At 38.3% G+C, this 21,211-nt stretch overlaps 1 protein-coding gene across 1 annotated transcript in view; it reads left to right on the forward strand.

Annotated features, from left to right (window-relative positions):
* Window positions 1–21,211, forward strand: part of ZPLD1 (zona pellucida like domain containing 1) — a 405,680-nt gene that overhangs the window by 248,891 nt on the left and 135,578 nt on the right. Inside the window, exons 4-5 of the mRNA XM_043892989.1 lie at window positions 4,116–4,203; window positions 4,744–4,795. The gene's annotated coding sequence lies outside the window, so the exon portion shown is untranslated. The remainder of the gene's footprint in view (window positions 1–4,115; window positions 4,204–4,743; window positions 4,796–21,211) is intronic.

The raw sequence follows: 21,211 nt of genomic DNA on the forward strand, positions 1-21,211 counted from the left end.
ACTTTCTTAGATGAATGATTTTTGGATGTGATTAAAAAAAAATCAGTTGTGAATTTTGTAAAATGTTATTTTCTCTTTGTATCTAAAAGTATATTTGTGCTAAAAGTTTAACCACAACCAAGTATGAAGTAATTTCGTTTGGTGGTTACTAAACTATTGATAAATGTCTATTATTATTAAGGTTGAATTTGCTTTTCAGTTTCATTCTGAATATGACCTAAATTTTTTGGAAAAGTAAACTTCATCTTTAGCTGAGATTGAGACTGTGTACTATATGGCAAAATTGTAGTATAGCTCAACTATTGTCAAAAAGGGTTTGGTACAGAATTACTGAAAATATTACTGAATGGTCCCCTGGAAAGTTCTACTTTGTATACTTAACTAATAATTTTTATTATATAATAATCACTATTTCATTCCCCAGACTTTGGGACATTTATTCATTTATGTATCAACAAGCATGTAATCACTATTATGTGAGATGCTATCGCAGACGCTAGATCTAATATCTCAATATATTTACAATGTATTTAGGTATACTATTATTCTAATCCACTAGGTAAAAAAAAAGCAGAATACAAATGAAATGCATAATTTAATTATATATACGCAAATATATTTAGCTATTTGAAGGCAGAGATATTTTTCCCCAGCTCCTACAATCAGTTCAGTTCAGTTCAGTCGCTCAGTCGTGTCCAACTCTTTGCGACCCCATGAATCGCAGCATGCCAGGCCTCCCTGTCCATCACCAACTCCTGGAGTTTACTCAAACTCATGTCCATCGAGTCAGTGATGCCATCCAGCCATCTCATCCTCTGTCATCCCCTTCTCCTCCTGTCCCCAATCCCTCCCAGCATCAGGGTCTTTTCCAATGAGTCAACTCTTTGCATGAGGTGGCCAAAGTATTGGAGCTTCAGCCTCAGCATCAGTCCTTCCAATGAACACCCAGGACTGATCTCCTTTAGGATGGACTGGTTGGATCTCCTTGCAGTCCAAGGGACTCTCAAGAGTCTTCTCCAACACCACAGTTCAAAAGCATCAATTCTTCGGTGCTCAGCTTTCTTCACAGTCCAACTCTCACATCCACACATGACCACTGGAGAAACCATAGCCTTGACTAGATGGACCTTTGTTGGCAATGTAATGTCTCTGCTTTTTAATATGCTATCTAGGTTGGTCATAACTTTCCTTCCAAGGAGTAAGTGTCTTTTAATTTCATGGCTGCAATCACCATCTGCAGTGATTTTGGAGCCCCCCAAAATTAAAGTCTGACACTGTTTCCACTGTGTCCCCATCTGTTTGCCATGAAGTGATGGGACCAGATGCCAATATCTTAGTTTTCTGAATGTTGAGCTTTAAGCCAACTTTTTCACTCTCCCCTTTCACTTTCATCAAGAGGCTTTTTAGTTCCTCTTCACTTTCTGCCATATAGTCCCTGGTAAAAATAAATGTTCAAATAAGTATTTTTTAGATGAGTAAATGAGGTGACTGATATGGAACTCTAAAAGGCATAAGGATGACCAGAAGGAGATATTTTGTGAGAAAGCCTGAAACTGGGATATAGGAATGGTGAATTTGAAAGATAGTCACTCCTCAACATTCTTTGGCATTGCCCTTCTTTGGAACTGGAATGAAAATTGACCTTTTTGAGCCTGGTGGCCACTGCTGAGTTTTCCAGATTTGTTGACATATTGAATACAACACTTTCCATGTTCTTGTGCAATATTGTTCTTTACAGCATCAGACTTTACTTTCACCGCTAGGACACATCCAAAACTCAGTGTTGTTTCCACTTTGACTCGGTCATTTCATTCTTTCTGGAGATATTAGCAATTGCTCTCCACTCTTCCCCAGTAGCATACTGGATACCTTCTGACTGAGTGATCATCTACTATTGTCATATCTTTTTGCCTTTTTGTACTGTTCATGGGATTCTCACAGCGAGAATAGTAGAGTGGGTTGTCATTTCCTCTTCCACTGGACCATGTTTTGTCAGAACTCTCCCCAGTGGTCCATCTGTCTTGGATGGCATGGCCCATCTATGAGGCATGGCTCATAGCTTCATTGAGTTATGCAAACCCCTTTGCCATGACAAGGCTGTGATCCATGACTGCCAGGAGAAATATCAACAACCTCGATATGCAGATAATACCACTCTAATGGCACAAAGTGAAGAGGAACTAAAGAGCCTCTTGAGGGTGAAAGAGGAGAGTGAAAAAGCTGGCTTGAAACTCAAGATTAAAAAAAAAACTATGATCATGGCATCCAGTCCTATCACCTCATGGCAAATAGAAGGGGAAAACGTGGAAATAGTGATAGATTTGGGGGCTTCCCAGGTAGTGGAGCAGTAAAAAATCCTCCTGCCAACACAGGAGATGCAAGAGATGTGGGTTTGATTCCTGGGTCAGGAAGATCCCCTGGAGAATGTAATGACAACCCACTCCAGTATTCTTACCAGGAAAATTCCATGGACAGAGGAACTTGAGGGGCTACATTCCATGGGGTTACAAAGAGTTGCACATGACTTAGCAACTGAACAAAAACAATAGTCACCACTGACTTGTGTCTAATTCCCAAGGAAAATGGACATAAGGTTCACCTGTGTCTCTGCAGTCGCTCTTTGCTAGTGGGGAGAATTCATTCCATAAGCTTATACACAAACTTGATACAAAAGTATGCTATTGCTCTTGGTCCCTTCAGAAGCTTAGTGTGAAAACTAGTCTTTCCATTTATGCTTGCTCTCCATTTTCTCTGGAAATTAGACACAGCTGATTCTTTTTTTTAAATTAGGACTTAAATTTGTAGACTGGAAGACATAGAAACCTTTGATTAATCAAAGTCAATGGCATCCAGCTATCCCACTATCTGATATTTACACAGGAGAAATGAGATCATGTGTCCACAGAAAAAAATTTTTTTAAAGAATAATCACAGCAGCTTTATTCATAATAGCCAAATGTGAAACAATCCAAATGTCCTTCAAGAGAAGAATGGAAAAATAATTTGAGGCATATTCATACACTAGAATATTATACAGCAGCAAAAGGAGATGAATTACTGATACATGCAACAGCAACATGTTTCTAAAAAATGTATGCCAAGCAAAAAGTCAAACACTTAAGTATATCTGAAAGTGAAAGTGTTAGTCACTCAGTCGTGTCTGACTCTGTGACCCCGTGGACTGTAGCCTGCTGGGCTCCTTTGTCATGGAATTCTCCAGGCAAAAATACTGGCATTGGTTGCCATTTCTTTCTCCAGGGGCTCTTCCTGACCCAGGGATAGAGCCCAGGTCTCCTGCACTGCAGGCAGATTCTTTACCGTTTGAGCCACCGGGTAGATATATAATACTTGACATAAAATTTTTCCATTTATATGAAAGTCAAGAACAGATAAAGCTAATGTTTGGCTTCCCAGGTGGCTCAGTGGTAAAGAATCCATCTGTCAATGCAGGAGACATGGGTTTGATGCCTGGTTTGGGAAGATACCCTGGAGAAGGAAACGACAGCCCATCCAGTGTACTCGACTGGGAAATCCCATGGACAAAGGATCCCATGGACAGGTGGACTATAGTCCATGGGGTGACAAAAGAGTTGGACATGACTTAGTGATTAAACAAGAGCACGGTGACAGAAATTGAAAAGTGATTGCTTGAGGGTGGAAAGAGAGGAAAAAAGTGGGAAAGGACAGAGGGATATTTCAGGGGTGATGAAAGTGTTTTACATCTTATTTGGGGTGACATAGGTGCATAAACGGTAAAGAATCTGCCTGCAATGCACGAGACCCAGGTTCGACCCCTCGGTGGGGAAGATCCCCTGGAGAAAGGAATGGCTACCCACTCCAGTATGCTTGCCGGGAAAATCCCATGAACAGAGGAGCCTGGCAGGCTACAGTCCATGGGGTCACAAAGAGTAGGACACGACTGAGTGACTAAACACGCACACAGACAGGTGCATACAATTTTCAAAACTTACCAAAATAAACACTTAAGGTCTGTGTATTTTATTTTATGTAAATTATACTTTAATTTTAAAAAATAAAGAAAAAAGGTAAATTGAGAATTAAAAGTAAGACCATCAACCCAACTAATAAGTATTTACTAAGTGTTTCTGTCTTAGCCACTGTTGAAAGATCCAGCACTGTGAACATGAATAAGAAAGAGTACCTACCTCCTGTGATGAAATTACAGCCTCAGAAGGAGAACAGGTATGGAAAAATAGACATTAACAAATACCGCATCCACAAAACCCTTTTCAGAGGTATGTTTTCAGAATATACCTAGGCATGAGCTAGATTGTATTTAAGAGTGACATCATAATCATTTCATGTAAAGACTATTGCATGAAAAATATTCGGTTGGCCAAACCATGTAGTTATGCTGTGGTAGGCAGCCTCCAACATGGCTTCCAGTTGTATTCCCATCCTTGTAAGACCCCTTCCACAATGCGTGTTGTATTGGTTTTGTTCTCTGTGACCGGTAGCATATGGCAGAAATGAGGCTAAGCCATTTCCAAGATTAGGAGCATAAAAGACTGAGGATTCTGTACATAGAGGGTTTCTCTCCTGCTCTCTCTGTCTCATCAATTGATTTGGGACAGGTCATCTGAAATGTTGTGAAAATAATCAAGCAGCCACAGAGAGGCCCGTGTAGGGAGACACGGAGACCTGTGGCCCACAGTCACTAAGGGAGTGGGGCCTTCCTACCACCACGTGGCTTAGCTTGAAAACATATCCTTCCCTAATTAGGTCTTCAGATGAAACTGCAACCCTGGCTGCCTTCTTGTCCTCCTGGGAGACGGTGAGTTGGACCACTGAGCTAAGCTACTTCTGAATTCCTGACCCACAGACATTATAAAATAATAAATATCTATTGTTTTAAGCTGCTAAATTTTGTTATGCAGAAATAAATAGCCAATATATGCAAGTATTCTAAAATGCAAAAGACAGTTTCTGAGTTTATGGGTTAGTGGATCATTCCTGATTGTAAACTGATTACCTGAATTTTTTGGTTTCACTGAAATACTAATTAGTTAATGACTGAGAACGAAGATTTCTGAAAACTTTGTACACTTTAAGTCCTAATTTATATCCATAGAATAGTTCACTTACCCAAAAAATCTAGCCCTTTGAATGAAAACTCATGGTATGAATCAATCTAGCTCCCAAACTAAAACATGCAAATTCATAATTTAATAAAAATTGTTTCTCAAGTATGAAATGTCAGTTTTATATGTTGAATTTATTAAGGAAAAAAGCAAATAAAGATTAGAATGAATTCAAATTAATATTCACAAGTACTCCACTTTGAACTTCAAAATATATAATACAGTTCTAAGTTATTATAGCTTAGAGAGTACACTTAATTAAAAAAATTGCAGGGATGATTTAGGCAAGAAAAAATGAAATTTTAGAGTAATTGAGATTATTGTTCTGCCACATTGAGGTGACCAGCCTTTACTCCTTGAATATTTAGATGTAAAAATTATACCACCCATGACAGATATTATTAACTTGGTCTAAGCTCATTTCCTACATTAAGAAAGCAGATCTTGGTTACTGTCACTGGAAGGGTGTGATGTATCTTGAAGCATGAGGAGACGCCTTTCCCTCTAGCCAAGCAGAGGATAAAGAGAGTGCAGACCCTTGCCCAACCATACTAAGGCTTCTCCTAGGGTTATGGTAGCTATAGGAAAGGTTGTAAATACTTGACTGGCAATGGAATCATTCATTAATTCTGGGAGGCCATAAGGGGGCTATGGAAAGCTCCTAAGTTAATGTGAAATTTAGTCTTATTCCTCATTTGCTTTCAGACCAGTGATTCTTCAACATTGGCAGGCTTCCAAGTCACATGGAGGACTTACTAAAACACAGGTTGTTTATTCTTATTCCTAGAGATTCAGACTTGGTAATTCCAGCACGTGGCATAGAAGTTAGTTCCCTGATGATTCTTTTGCTACTTTCTCCATGCATCGCATTTGGAGAAACCACTCATGGGTTGTATTATTTCTGTTTTTCTTTGGAAGAGTTGTGTGTGAGGTGGAGGTTGGAGAGAAAGAACACCTGGTAATTTGGGCATTTACTGGACATGCCAATATTTATTTAGATAGGGCCTTGAAAGTGTGTGTTAGCCAGTAAAGTATGGGTATAGTCTTATATGCCACCACTACAGCCCTTATTTGTCCCCTGTGATCTTCCATATTCTTTTTGCTCTTTGGGCAGCTCAATGCAAAGGATTACCTGGGGGCTTTGTGGAAAACTTTTTTGCTTTCTTTTGAGAAAGACTATTGGATCAAAACTGCTCATAGTATATCACGTGACTACCAAAGTTGTGAATCTGGGCAAGAGATCTGCGTCATCACATAGAAGTGGTCATATGAGATCATCAAGTTCAAGCATGTCCTGAAGGCATATGTAAGCAGCAGGAGCAGGTGGATCACATATTCAACTCCTGCTCTTGCTGTGTTGCTTCCTGTCACTCACTCCATGCCTGTGGCATCATGGGGCATTTCCTATGACTAGTTGACAGAGAAAAAAATTTGACCTTGTCTATAGCTCTGTCTGCATAATATGCTGACACAACTAAGAGTCACCTGTTTTAGCACTAAAGTCTCCTGAGCACTGTGGGCAAAACTTAGAACACTTTTCTTTACGTGCCTAAAAAGATGGATTGTTGTTGTTTAGTCACTAAACCGTGTCTGACTCTTTGTGACCCCATGGACTATAGCCCACTGGGCTTCTCTGTCCTTCATTATCTCTCAGAGTTTGCTCAAATTCATGTCCATTGGGTCAGTGATGCTATCTAACCATATCATCCTCTGCCGCCTCCTTCTACTAATAATCAAGAGTGTATTCCAGCATGATCACAGGGCAATTAGTTAATAATGTGGTTTGATGGCCAGGAACTTAGAAATTATAAGATTAGAGGATTAGTGACAAAAGGATCTGGGGAAAAATATGTGAATAGGACTCTTGGAATGAGATGTTTTTGTTAATGGGGACTGTTAACGATTAATTTTATGTATCAAACTCATTGGGCCATTCTGTGTGTGTCTGTGAGAGTGTTTCTGGAAAAGACTAACATTTAAATTGGTGAAATGAGATAAGTAGATTGTTCTCCCCAGTTTGAGTAGGCCTCATTCAATCCATTGGAAGCCTGAGTAGAACAGAAAGTAGAGTAAGGGAGAAATTGTTCTCTCTGCCTCAATGCTTTCCAGCTGGGACATCGACTCCTGCACTTGGACTATGACTTACGGCTCTCCTGGCTTCTCAGGCTCTAGGACTTGGAGTTGAACTTTACCACTAGCTTTCCTCAGGCACCAGTTTGCAGACATCAGATAGTGGGACTTGGCTTCCATAATCTTGTGAGCCAGTCCCTTCTATCTTCTTTCTATCCATCTATCTACCCATCTATCTATCATCTATCTATCTATCTATCTATCTATCCATCTATCTATCTATAGATTCTGTTGATTCTGTTTCCATTGGTTCCGCTTCTCCAGAGAACCCAGAATAACACAAGGACTTAGAGAATATTTATGTCACATGTAAGTGCTCACCAGAGGGAGACGCTGCAGGTGAGGATTTTGGTTATCAGGTAGCAAGATGACCTGCCCATGGATGTCAGTCTTTTTCTCTAGCTAGCCTGTGCTGGCTCTGTGGGTTAGTGAACAAAAAGACTATGACTGCAAGGTTATTGTTCATGGGCTCAAAATTATGGGCTTAATTCTACCAAAACTGAATTGGCAATCATCACTGCTGAATATCTAGCTTGCCAATAACAAGGTCCATTTTTGAGGTTCCAATAATGCACCATTGCTTGTGGAGACCAGCCAGCCAGCAGGTGGCATATTAATCACAATGGGTCTCTTCCATCACGGAGGGAGCAGCAATTTATCTTCATGAAAAATGACACTATCTTTCTCGCCCTCAGTGCTTCTTCCATTGCTGTCATCCAGGACTGACTGACTGCCTCGGGGTATCCCCCAGTAGTCTTACTCTTGACTAGCAAAGATATTGTACAATAAAAAATAGAAGCAATGGGCTTAAACTCATGTAGCAGATGGGACACTGGTTTTTATCATGTATTCCTTCACCTCCAAATACAGATGACTTAATAGAACAGTGGAATGGCCTATTAGATACACAGTTGCAGAGATGCCTGGGAAAAATTCCTTATGGATTTGAGGAACTGTCATACAATGCAATGTGTACTTTGAACCAATGACCATGAAGTGAAGTGAAAGTCGCTCAGTTGTGTCTGACTCTTTGCGACCCCATGTACTTATACAGTCCATGGAATTCTCCAGGCCAGAAGACTGGAGTGGGTAGCCTTTCCCTTCTCCTGGAGATCTTCCCAGCCCAGGGATCAAACCCAGGTCTCCCACATTGCAGATGGATTCTTTACCAGCTAAGCCACAAGGGAAGCCCAAGAATATTGGAGTGGGTAACCTATCCCTTCTCCAGAGGATCTTTCCAAACCAGGAACCGAACCAAGGTCTCCTGCATTGCAGGCAGATTCTTTACCAACTGAGATATCAGGAAAATACACCAATGACCATATGTAATGTTATTTCTTCCGTTGCCAGAACACTGGAATCCAGAAACTAAGGGATTTAAGTAGAAGGGGTTTATTTACTCTTACCCTATGTGATCCTCTCACAAAATTTATACACCCCCCCCCTCCTGCATCTTTTGGTTCTGCTGGTATAAAAATCTTATTTCCCAAGAAAGGAATGATCACAGTAGGAAACTAAGAAAGGGTTCAATCTAATTGAAAGCTGAGATTGTGATTTGGTGCCTTTAGCTACCTCAGATCACTAAACCAACAAGCAAATAAAGGAGATGCTGTCCTGATTAGCGTGTCTGATCCTGGTTATAAAGTGGAAACAGGTTGCTACTACACAATTATGGTAAGAGTAGAGCCCATGAGACTCTGTGTTCTTTTGGGTATCTTTTGGTACTTCCATAACCAGTGGTAAAAAATTAATGAATGGATGACTATAGTAACTTAAGGCCAAAAAATGCAAGAGAAAGATAATCTTTGAGCACATAGAGTTGGATACCTAGGTTTGTATAGAAGATAAAGGGAATGGGTTAGATGCTCACCAAGTTCACTTTTACCTTTAAGACTCTGCATCTCTGTAATCCCCAAGCAGACCTTTTCGCTCCTGACTCCATTTCATTGTCCTTACTCAGGGCATCAGGGTAACCAGGATATATTTCTTCTTTTGAAATTCTATCTTGTTTCTTTTACTTCTCTTGACTTTAACAATGGGAATATCCGATGTAACAATACAAGGTCAATTATATAGGAAATGTATTACAATGGATGAGGATCATGAGTGTTAAGATTTGAAGTGGATTACATATCAAGTTATTGCTGTACTATTTTACCATTTGAATTGACTTTGTTTAGTAACTAATCTCTTAACAGGCTTGTTACTCTAATATTCTTACCAGGTTGATTAAATCACTCATTTAACAGTCATGTTTAGGCTACTTAGTCTTTGCTTGTCAGTTCTCAGACTAAAGTCAAACCTGTTCTCTTGTTACTTAAATTCTAACTTAGTAGTTTCTAAGAGACTTCCTCAATATTTACCTAATAAAATCTCTTTGCAAGACTAATAATGATCTACCTGCACACAAAAAGTATGTATTTCCCTTTTCCTTGTCTTTTCTGGTTGACTTCCTCTCTTGATGAGGGTGAAAGAGGAGAGTTAAAAATCTGGCTTAAATTCAGTATTCAACAAATGATGATCATGGCATCTTGTCCCATCACTTCACTGCAAATAGAAGGGGAAAAAGTGGAAACAGTGACAGATTTTCTTTTTGGTGGCTCCAAAATCACTGTGGACAGTGACTGCAGAATGAAATTAAGACACTTGTTCCTTGGAAGGAAAGCTATGACAAACCTAGACAGTGTATTATTAATAAGAAGAGGAAAAGCAGAGATATCACTTTGCTGACAGAGATCCATATAGTCGAAGCTATGGTTTTTCCAGTAGTCATGTATGGATATGAGAGTTGTATCATTAAGAAGGTTGAGTGCCAAAGAATTGATGCTTTTGAACAGTGGTGTTAGAGAAAACTCTTGAGAGTCCCTTGGACTGCAAGGAGATCAAAAGTAAATTCTAAAGAAAATCAACTCTAAATACTCATCGGAAGGACTGATGCTGAAACTGAAGCTCCAATACTTAGGCCACTTGAGGCAAAGAGCCTACTCATTGGGAAAGATCCTGATGCTGGGAAAGATTGAGGGCAAGAAGAGAAAGAGGACACAGAGTGAGATGGTTGGATGGCATCACTGACGCAATGGACGTGAGTTTGAGCAAATTTTGGGAGATAGTGAAGGGAAGCCTGGCGTGCTGCAGTCTGTGGGGTTGCAGAGTTGGACACGACTTAATGACCGAACAACAACAGGAACAACTATAACCGGCTGCAACCATACTGTCCTTTCCTATTGAGCTCCTTTTTCTCTCAGAGCTTTTCTATTTCCCTCCATCTTGATCCTAGTGTTTGTGGAGCTGAGCTTCTCCCTCACTTATTTTATGTCTGGTGACATAATCCAGGAGTCCCAACATAACTCAGTCTAGTAATGAAAATAATTGTGTTTCTAAAATTGAATTTATATTATGACTATTTTGTGGGCTTCTCAGATGGCCCTAGCGGTAAAGAATCTGCCTGGCAACGCAGGAGATGTAAGAGACAGGGGTTCGATCCCTGGGTTGGGAAGATTCCCTGGAGGAGGGCATGGCAACCCACTCCAGTATTCCTGCCTGGAGAATCCCGCGGACAGAGGAGCCTGGGGGCTTACAGTCCATGGGTCACAAAGAGTTGGACATGACTGAAGTGACTTAGCACGCATGCATGACTATTTGGTCTGGACTAAAAGTGAATTATATGGTAAAGAATTCAGAGAGTGTTACAGCTGGAAGGATAAGGGGAGTCCAGTTTAGTCCGAGCTGCTCATTTCATAGATGACAGTAAAGAGATCTTCAGAACTACTTAGTGCCATATTAGGAGCTGGTATCTTAACAGCTCAATTTTGGTTCAGCACAAATTCCCTAACATCATGCTGCTCTGATACTACTTTTAGGATATAAATATAATGTTGATAATTTTAAGATCTCAAATTTTACTCAATAATTCTTCATATATAAATAGTATATTACAACTGTTAAACAACTTAACTTAATAAGGAATACCTATACCTAAAAGGCAATTAAATGTTCATTTCAAAATCCAACCCCCCCGCCTTTTTTAAAGAAGAGTTTGCACTACATTTTCCTTTTCCCTGAACAACTGTCAAGATTGTTCCAAGACAAAAATAGAAGATTTTTTTTTTTTTAATTTTAGGAAGGTGACATCCTTTTTGCCTTTAATTTCTTTCTTACAGGTTTTATTTTCCTCCCTGAAAAAAATATTCATCCATTTTTGTAAGATGTCCTTGAAAGTGACTATGTCCAGAAGATGTCCTAGAAGATGTCCTAGAAAGTGAATATGTCCTAGAAAATGAATATGGCCCATTATTTTGTTACTCTCCATTCAGGCAAATTTCAAATTTACAGATTAAATTACATGAGGGGCAGTTATTGTAACTATATATTAAATTATATTTCTTTGGTTTTGATATCTTATGCAGAAACCCTATTAATGAATGGAGTTTGTCCTGCAGTCTGTTGGCAGCTATGTATAAAGGTTGGTTAAACCTAATGCTGAGGGCTTTCAGTTATAGGTAAAGTTTCCAAAATCTTTTGATTACTCTGGGGGTATGAACAAAAGCCATATCTGAACAGGAAATGTGGGAAATTGAAACAATTTGTATATCTTAATAATTCAAATAAATGTTTGAATGTTTACCTCAATTACTTTGAATCTGCAAGAAAATGTGTTTTTATGTCTGAATTACTATGAAAACTGCCACAGTGTTTTATTCCAATTTATATGTCCAGATATAGCTTTTGGGTAATAATAATTGTGGCAGCTTCCATTATGTTTCAGCCACTATTCAGTGATTTTCATGTATTATTTCTAACCCTCATACTGACCCCACAAACTGGGCATTGTTATTCCCACTTTACCCATAAGGAAACTAAGCTTATGGAGGTTACAGGATTTATGAAGAGTTTGATGTAGTAATTTTCTTTGAAGAAAACTGGCAAAGTGATGGAAGAAAGCAATACATATTGTTAAGTCTCAGGACATGAATAAATGGTAGCAACTTTGTCAGTTTGGAAAGACAAGAAATGAAGTCAAAAGTCTTTGTTCCTCAGGGATAAAGTCTTCTTTCCTCTTGCATGGTCATAGGAATATAACGGTGATTCTAGTCTCTGCCCTTCTTTCTTTGTGACTTTAGAACACCGTTTCCATGCTTATTTTCTTTTATTTTTTAAAGTTTAATTTAATTTTCCAAATCTTCAAGTCACTAAAAAAACAAAAGGTCTTTAAAAAAGATATTGTGCTCCATATAAAAGAGCATATATCAAAATACCAAGTTGCGTCCTCCTTCTAGGGCAATAATTTGCACAACTAAGCTATATTTGAATACGTTAACTTGCTACAATTTTGAGAGAGGCAGCCTGTGTGCGCAAATCCCTCGAATACTGATGGGATTGTGATTATACCCTGAAAAGAGAAGAGTCTGAATACAAATTTTAGAGGGCCAGAAAGTGTTTAATGTCTTATTGTTTGCGTCGAGATTCTAAATCACATTCAAGTCGATGACTCTGATCTTCATATCAATGCACAATGGAACACAAGAGAAAAGCCAAGAACGCTGTTTTCTGAGTGAAACACTGATTTTGTTCTCATGTTACCAGCAAGAGACCATTTGGGATATTTAAGCCTGAGGTTGAGTGCTTCGCATTTGTTCGAGCTCCTCAATGTTTGAAATGGGTTTTCCCTTTAGGGAGCCCATCCATTTGGACAAGTGCTACATCAGATCAAAAGACATGGGAAGAGGTATTTCGCGCACAGATTGAATTCTTTTCTGGCAAAATAACATAGCCTTTTAGCACAACATTGTCTATTCTCTACTGAATGTCCTTTTTTAAAAAATAGTTGGAGTCTGTTTTCCAATAAGTGTTAGGCCTGTTTCATGTGACAAATTGGCTTGCAGCCACCTGGAGAACATTTGAAATGAAAGCTACTCTTATGGGATTTAGTTTCTCAGTTCCAGTTGGTATTTTCCAGTTTACTACATGTTGATCAAATTGCTCATTTTATTGAAATTATTATTCATCTGATTTTTGCATTATTTACTGTTTGAGAAACCCAAATATTAATTTAAACTTTTATAATTTTTGACTATAATAATATTCTGTGGAAGATGTCATGGGACTACTAAAAGAAATCACATCTGTGGTTTTTGTCTCTTATAACTGGAAGATAATCAGTGTTATTAGCACCTTAAATCTGTTATCACCTTAAAATGATTCAAGGGAAGTATGCATGCTAAGTCACTTCAGTTGTGTTCAACTCTTTGTAACTACATGGACTATAGCCCACCAGGCTCCTCTGTCCACGGGATTCTCCAGGCAAGAATACTGGAATGGGTTGTCATGCCCTCCTCCAGGGCATCTTCCCTACCCAGGGATTGAACCCATGTCTCTTACATCTCCTGCATTGGCAGGCAAGTTCTTTACCACTAGTGCCACCTGGGAAGCCCTGAAGGGTATGATAAACCCAAACTGCCATTTTAACTATCATATAGGTTAATTTAGGCTTCCCTCATAGCTCAGTTGGTAAAGAATCCACCTGCAAGGCAGGAGACCCTGGTTCGATTCCTGGGTCAGGAAGATCCACTGGAGAAGGGATAGGCTATCCACTCCAGTATTCTTGGGCTTCCCTTGTGGCTCAGCTGGTAAAGAATCCACCTGCAAGGTATGAGACCTGGGTTCAATACCCGGGTTGGGAAGATCCCCTGGAGAAGGAAAAGGCTACCCACTCCAGTATTCTGGCCTGGAGAATTCCATGGACTGTTAATCTAGCAATGGAAAGCAATGGTCACATTTTATTTCTGCATGTGACACTGACCCTTTTTAGATGAACATTGTTTAAAAAAGCCTTGAACACAAATCTTGGGGCATGCTCTACAATAGACCAGTTCCTGGTGGCTGGAGATAGCACCAGGAAGAATGCCACTGTGGGGAAGATTAGGGACTGGAGAAAAAGAGGGGAAAGTATTTTATCTGCTCTCTTCCACTATGGATTTAGGAGAGCTCCTGGCACGACTGATCTAGTTTTCCCCTGTTGTCATTAGCAATTGCAGCCAATCATTTCCAAAATGAAAAGAGAATTGGCCAAGGTGCAGTTGGAACTATTGCTGCTGCATCCCTGGGGATGTTCCTGGAAACTTTATAAGTTCCTGTTTCCAAACTACTGTCTTCTGATACAACATAATGGGAAATTGAAGCAATTATTCAGATAATATGTGCAAACAGTACATTTTCACCTTCAGTTTATTGAAGAAAAATCTTCATCTCTCAATTACAGATTTCCTGAGTTTTAGCACTTCTTGCTAGAACTGTTGTCCTTTCTAAAATTTTACTTAATTTATGTTTGAATCCATCTACGTAGTTCCTTCTACAGTGTCTGGAATCTATTATGTGCTGGATAACCATTCACTGTTTTTAAAGCTATTTATTTTCTTTATACATCTTAGGCAGTAAAGCATAGCAGCTGGAGAACATAACTTAGTGTCAGATTGCCTAAGTTCAAATATTACCTCCTCTGCTTATTGGCTCTGTATCTTTGGACAAGTCACTCAACACTCTGGGGCCTCATTCTTTCATCTGTGAAATGGGGATGATAGTATTGCCAATCTCAAGGGTTGATCAGAGAAGGAAATGGCAATCCACTTCAGTATTCTTGCCTAGAGAATCCTGTGGGCAGAGGAGCCTGGTGGGCTGCCATCCATGAGGTCACACAGAGCCAGACATGACTGAAGTGACTTAGCAGCAGCAGCAGCAAGGGTTGATATTCAACTGATACATACCTGTGTACCATTTGTGAAAACACTGAAATGCTTTCACACTGACTGGAATTCAAGCACCTGAAGGCCTCCCTTTCTCCCCATTGTCTCAATGCAACTTTGCTCTTCCCAGTGGTTCTACCGGGGCTTGTGTGTTTCTCTGGGGTCTGCCAGGATCCTGCCCCAGCACTATGCCCAGCATCTGTCCCCATAGGACATGATGTTGCACCTGTTAAATATTTTTAATATCACCTTCTCTATAGAGTTGTTGTGAGTTTTAAGTGAGTTGATGTATGCTGATATATTTAGAATAATCCCTGGTACCCATTACCTATACCATTAACTGTCCAGTTTCCTATTATAAATAGATAGTAAGTTTTACAGGGCAAGGACAATATTGCCTATGTATTTTGTACATCTCTCTGAAGCAGTGTCATAGATGGACAACCTATTCATTTGCTTTTAAAAAATTAAATTAAGTTTACCTTAATTTTATTATAGTAAGAACACACATATATATGAGATCTACCCTCTTAATGAAATTTTAAGTGTACAATATTGTTAATTACAGGCACAATGTTGTATAGTGGATCTCTAGAACTTCTTCATCCTCCATACCTATTGAATGGCAACTCCATATTTCTCCCTCCCCTTTTGTTGAAGAGACTATCCTTTCCTTATTATATGTTTTTGATACCCTTATTGAAAATAAGTTTATTGCATATCTATGAGTTTATTTCTTGGCTCTCTATTCTATTCCATATAACATGTCTTTTTTTTTTTGACAGCACCCTGCTCTTTTAATTACTGTAGCTTTGTTATATATTTTGAAATCAGGAAGTATGAAAACTTCAACCTTGTTCTTTCTCAAGATTGTTTTAGCTATTCAGTCCTTTGTAGTTTCATATGAATTTTAGAATTGTTTTTCATTTCTGTAAAAATTACCATTGGGAATTTAATACAGATTTCATCTCTAGATTGTTTGGGGAAATATGGACATTTTAACAATATTAAGAATTCCAGTTCCATGAACACAGATTTATTTGGGCCTTATTTAATTTCTTTCATCAGTGCTTTGTAGTTTTCAATATACAGACTTTAATCTTGTTAGTTAGGTTTATTCCTAAGAATTTTCTTCTTCTGATGCTATTGTAAATAAGATTGTTTTCTTAATTTCCTTTTCACATAGCTCTTTGTTAGTGTATAGAATTGTGTGCATAGGGTTCTGCTGCTGTTGGGTGGAATGTTATATATATGCCTGTCATTTATTTATACTTTTATTCACTTAGTCAACAAAAATATGTCAAGTATCTTCTAAGTTGCAGGCAGTATTCTAGATATTTGGAAGATGTCAATAAACAAAACAGGCAAAGATTCCCTCCTTCATTGAACTCATCTTCTAGTTGCAGGAGACCTAAAATAAGCAACAGAACCACAAGTGAACAGTGTATATAGTCTGTCTCAAAGGGCTTCCCAGATGGAGCTAGTGATAAAAAAAAATCTACCTGCCAGTGAAGATGATGCAAGAGACATGTGTTTGATCCCGGGTTGGGAAGACCCCCTGGAGTAAAAAATGGCACCCCACTCCAGTATTCTTGCCTGGGAAATTGCATAGGCCAAAGAGCCTGGTGGAATACAGTCCATGGGGCTGCAAAGAGTCATACATGACTGAGCTACTGAGTACATACACACAATACATCTCAAAGTTATAAATGTATTGGCTCTTGACTCTCCAAAAGATGACCAGAAAGCCTATTGATTAAGTAATGTTAGGTTTATTTGACCTCCTGTAGTTAGAGAGAATACCACCTTGATGGAGTTTTGGTAGTGTCTCAAAAGGCAGCAGATTTGTAAAAGGTAGTTATAATGTTTGGGGTCTGGGACCAACTGGCTTAAGACATGTCTTTCAAGGTAGGGAATCCAGCTTGAATTGAACAGAGTTTGTATTATTACAGGATTGATGGAGAGATTCTTGAAAAGTAGACTTTTGTTTAATAAGTGTGACAATCTTTTGCCTGAAAGGAGAAATAATTGTTAAGATGAATAAACTATCTGACTTTACCAGTTTGCATTTCCTGAAGCAAAGAGTGAAGCTGATTATTGGACTACAGCCTTACCTTCTGGACAGGACAAAGTAATATCTATCTTATCACAGAACAAAGGTGCCCTGGGTTGCATTTATATTAGGTCTCAGGTCTCTCCTAGTGGGTAAACTTCTTGGATGCAGGTGATTTCAATTCACAAATGATATGGAAGAAGAAAATAGAGAACATTAGGATAAAGTGATTGAGATGCCAAGGAGGGGCAAGTTATAATATTAAATTAACTGGTCACCATTGATCTCTGGTGAAGGAAAGATTTGAATAAAGACTTGTACATAATGAGGGCCAAGTTGGATATCTGTTTATTTTTCTACTTTTATTGTATTTCTTTAGATTTTGGCTGGGATGAAGTTTAACCTAAATTGGGTTCTGTTTATAGTGATCAAAGTCATATTTTGTCCATAGTTTTTCCCAAATATTTCTAAATAAAAATATGCTTTGAGTTTGTATTTTCTGCAAATTCCCTCAATATGTAGCTTTATCCCAATTGAAGAAAGATGGTTTAAATGTATGTAAAAAAAAGCTCAAGGAAGGGTGAGATATTAAATTTAAACACTCATCATAGGGTCACTTTTGAAATTCCTCTTTTCTCCTTTCATCTGCCTTTAGTTAACTGAAGCATGCTCTAAATTTGTAAAGGAGGCTTTTTTCCCCCTTCTAATCTGCTTTCATTTCTCTCCATTAACAATGTCCCACTGGACACATTCATTCAAACAATTGACTGATGGTTTTTGCTTTTAACAAAACACTATATTCTCCAATTTTGCTTTGTCTTCATAACATTCTAAGAAATTAGTTTCAACTTTTGCACTTTAAGAACTATTATTTCATGCTGTGGATATTTTTTCTTCTTTTTCAATCTTATAATCTTGGTGACCACTTAGCAGGAAGACTTGCATTGTTCCTGATGAATATCATGGGAAAATCTACTTTGAAATGGATCTATTTAATTTTATCAATAGCTAATGTAAGCCAAGCAGATACTTTTTGTTCTTTGCATAAGCCTCTATATTCAAAAAGAACGTAATTGAAAATGAATTATTCTCATTTATAATTCAGCAAGAGAATTTTCTGAGTTTTTCTTTCCTTTCCACAATGAAGAGTAATTGTCATAGCAATACTAAGATCCACCACACTGCAGTCCAGTGTTAGATTTACCTTTGAGCCATAAGTGGACTTTTCTTTATTGAATAGATTACTGAAATATAGATGCCTTCTTTCCACACACCATATGGTATCAGGACACACTGTAGAACACTGAGATTCCAAATGAAAGAGAGAACACATTGTTAAACCACATGAGATGTGGACTGAAGAATAGAATTTGAGTTTATTCTTCCTGTAGGTATAATTATATAAATTCATACAAAGTCAATAACAATAAATATCTTATTTGTCTTCCAACAGAATATGAGCTAAAATTAGAGGAAATCTTGCTGTTCAGTCACTCAATCATGTCCAACTCTTTGCAGCCCCATGGACTGCCATACACCAGGCTTCCCTGTCCTTCACCATCTCCCGGAGTTTGCTCAAATTCATGTCCATTGTGTCAGTGATGCCATCCAACATCTCATCCTCTGTCATCCCCTTCTCCTCCTGACCTCAGCCTTTCCCAACATCAGAGTCTTTTCGAATGAGTCAACTCTTTGCATCAGGTGGTCAAAGTATTGGAGCTTCAACTTCAGCATCAGTCCTTCCAATGAATATTCAGGGTTGATTTCCTTTAGGATTTACTGTTTGATCTCCTTGCAGGTCAAGGGACTGTCAAGAGTCTTCTCCAACACCACAGTTTGAAAGTATCCAATAGAATATGAGTTAAAATTAGAACAGGTTGTGATCTGCTAATTTGCAGTACTGAACACACAGTGGATATTCATTAAATATTTGTTGAGTGTTTGGTTAATTGCCCTCTCTTCTTGTGGCTGGGGAAGCAGATGAATGATACATTATCCTAATTTTGTTTTTGGCTCTGCCACATGAGTTTATGCTACTTAATTTTCTATTACCATGTACATTCCAACCTAATGTATTCTTATGTGTCTGGGCTTGAGACCAGAAATGAAGAAAATTTCATTCTGACATGAAAATATGCATTTTCAGATTATTTTCAATTGTCTTTAACCACTAGTTCTATATTTTAATGATATTATTAAGTATTTAGATTTATACGTTTCATTGCCTCATAACTTTTACCTATTTTTTTTCCTTTTTGTAACTATCTATCTTGCATTTCTGTTGATTCTCCTATATACAAACTACCATTGATTGGAATCTTCCTAAGCATCACAATTCTACCATTACTTGCATTTTCCAGAAAAGGAAGATGGGGATTAAAGATGGAAAGTAAGTGGTCTAACTTCATAAAGCTATTGTTTTTTCGTATAGTCTTTACGTCAGAAGATTTGACCCTAGTTGACACCGCTGGTATAATTGTCCTTGTTCACATTCTAACCAACCATATGGCCTCCACGCTTCTCAGATCAATGGTGTTTCACCAGAATTGGGACTTATTATATAATCAGTGGATCACTGTTTACTTTACTCTTCTTTGGCGGCCTAAATTAATTTCTCCTTTCCAATCAAGAGGTGTATCTTACATTAAAGAAACAGAATTGATAAGCTTGAGTAACAAGAGTCTCGTAATGTTCTCAGGATTTACAGAACTCACAGATAGCAGAGAACTCAGAGTCCTTAGCATCTCCTAAGTGGTTGGCTACTGGAACTGAGTCTTTACACAGCTAGGCTAGATTGCTTTGCATTTAGCCAGAAATCATAATGATCTGAATCTCACACATGCTTGTCATGGTGTAACCTATTAATGGCTTTCTCTAAAGGTTACAGGAATCTAGACATCAACCCAGTCAATACCCATTGGTAAAATGATTGAGTGGAACCTGTGACTCACTGCTAACTATTTCTGTCCAAGCCTTCTGCAGCAAAGAGGCTTGAGTGAAAGAATTCCTCAGGGTAATCTAAAGAAATAAAGGCCCTTATTGATTTTGTTGCTTGTGTATGCCAACAAAAAGGAAACTATTATAAAATTTCATATAGCTCTAACCACTTGTTGACTTAAAATAGAATCTATCGTCCTACAGATTCCTTGGCCAATTATTCCAACAAGTACAAAAGTTGCCAGGCATCTTGGGAAAAAAGATTAATACTTTTACAAGTCATATTTTCCATATTTACTTACATTCTATTTTTTCACTGGTTTTTAAATTTAATCTAATTTACCCTTGTGCCCATGAGGCAATTTTAATGTACATTGCTTTGAAAAACCATAAATTTCTCTTGACATTAAAATTGCTTATCAAATTGTGATTGCTGCACATTCAAGTACTGCATGGCTACAAGTTCTAGCCCAGTAATTGCTCAAGTTAGACTTCCTATTAGGATCTTTACAGTGAGCGGTATTGACTAAAAAGTGAACAAAATACATGTTCATGTCAGAAATGAATTTTATCCTTGTTGATGATTAAGTGAAAATGAATAATAAATATATGAGCAGAAATAGCATTATTTACTTGCATTTAAGAATTCCAAGTATTGCCAAAGTTGTCCAGCTTTACTAAGACTCTTGAGTTCCAGGTCATCTGGGCCAGCCCAGGACGAGATGATCAAGTACTGTAGGTGAGATGTACCTTGACGTAGGAATCCTCTTTCTCTTAGTCTTCATAGAGCTTCTGCTCTCAGTATTCCTTTAATCTCTGTTTTTTCATTTCTTGTCTTTACACATTACTGTGAATTAAGTTCTTACGTGACTTTTCTGGGATATTTTCACTTTGATTTTTCTCTCTGAAGTTGCTATTGAAGACTTTGCCTCCAGCTCCAGGAAATATAGAGGTCCTGATCTGGTGTCTGCTCTGTAGTATCTGTTATGTAGACAGGGTACAGTCTAGTAGTCATTTCAAACTTTTTCCAATTTTTTAAAAAGGAGTATGTAGTATTAGCTTCAGTTTTCTCATATCCTCTTCTCATCCCATATTACACTATGACTAAATGAATGTTTGTTTACTTTAAAGGGGGCTTCCCAGATGGCTCAGTGGTAAAGAATCCACCTGCAATGCAGGAGATACAGATTGGATCCCTGAGTCAGGAAGATCCCCTGGAGAAGGAAATGGCCACCCCCTCTGGTATTTTT

The sequence above is a fragment of the Cervus elaphus genome, chromosome 31 (assembly GCF_910594005.1).
Source record: "Cervus elaphus chromosome 31, mCerEla1.1, whole genome shotgun sequence".
Taxonomy (NCBI): Eukaryota; Metazoa; Chordata; class Mammalia; order Artiodactyla; family Cervidae; genus Cervus; species Cervus elaphus.